Source organism: Temnothorax curvispinosus, unplaced genomic scaffold, assembly GCF_003070985.1.
Source record: "Temnothorax curvispinosus isolate PA1 unplaced genomic scaffold, ASM307098v1 QBEX01000757.1, whole genome shotgun sequence".
Classification (NCBI taxonomy): Eukaryota; Metazoa; Arthropoda; class Insecta; order Hymenoptera; family Formicidae; genus Temnothorax; species Temnothorax curvispinosus.
In genome coordinates, this window is record NW_020210537.1 from 1 (window position 1) to 1319 (window position 1319).

Below are 1319 nucleotides of genomic sequence, written 5' to 3' on the forward strand. Positions count from 1 at the left end.
TACATATCAAGGAGCAAATCAGTGGAATTAATTCCAACACGAATACGGAATTATTAGATGATTCTATTTTGACGTCTTCAAGGAGTTAGCAAAGACCATGAGATTATAAACACGAGATCTTCATGTTATTATTCTTTGTTTTGCTTGATGTATATACCGACGATCCCAAATTTCATGTTAGTCTGACACAGAACATCAACATAAAGGCAGCTCTCGGTTGACGGTTGGAATCCTCTCTCTTCCTTTATATAATTTGATCACTTATGTAAGTTTTAACCATAAATTAATTTCATTTTAATCGCATGGACAAATTATAACTTTAATTTTACGTCCATACAGTAGGCACTAATTGGAGGTTTATATTTGCCATCACCGATTACTATTTTTCGGAAATCAATTTTAAATTAGGAAACTTTGTTTTTCGTGCACTCCAATGATGAAAATTGTCATAACATTTTATTGACTCTTGACTGAATTTCATTGTCATTTACATATTATGCTGTATTAATTATTAATTATTATGCTTATACGCAATTAAGTTAAGTCCGACGATTATAGCTGTTTTATCTAACTTTTTGCGTATTGACGCATTGCGTTCGATTATTAACTCATTTTATGTATATTATCAAATTATTATAAAATAACTGGTCAATATCAATTTATTTTATTATTGTTCGACATCATCTTCTCAATTTTATTTATTTTGTTACATATGTATAAGTGCTTTTGCTTTCTGAAAAAACTAAGTAAGTCGAAACATAAACTATTTGTATTTATATTATTATAATGAAATCGTTTTCGTTGGTTTAAACTAGCATCTTTTGTTTTGCTCAAGAGTTGACGGTTTGATTTTCACTTTAACTTTATTTTTATCGAGCTTTTATTGTAGTTTTCTTGTACTGTATATATTCAACATGACATTTATGTAAATAATAAGTAATCTATGAGAAGGCCATCGAAAGTTCATACTTTGTCAGAAATATTAAAAATTTGTAATTTGCTTGCATTTTTATTTTCAGCACTATTATCACCTTGAACACAATTTTGAGGATATAAGGAAAAATTAACAATAGTTTTAAATATTTTGATTTTATACACATGAGAAAGAAATTAAATATATTATATATGCATATTGTGTGTATATTGCTGTGAACTAAGCAATACAGTTTTTTGCCTACGTAGAAAAGGTTCGTATAAAAACAACATAAACCATATATACAGTCTGTCTAGTCTATAATGTGACTAATTTTTTTAAATTTTTTCCTGCAGCGTCGCCTCTTGATAAGTTGACAGTACCCTCATTGACATTCGTTAAACAA

The 1319-nt window shown here is 28.2% G+C and overlaps 1 long non-coding RNA gene across 1 annotated transcript; it reads left to right on the forward strand.

Moving 5' to 3' along the window:
* Positions 1-188: 188 nt before the first annotated feature.
* Positions 189-1319, forward strand: LOC112458051. Its single transcript, XR_003041179.1, has 3 exons — positions 189-265; positions 1020-1187; positions 1270-1319. It is a non-coding gene; the product is annotated as an uncharacterized LOC112458051 (long non-coding RNA).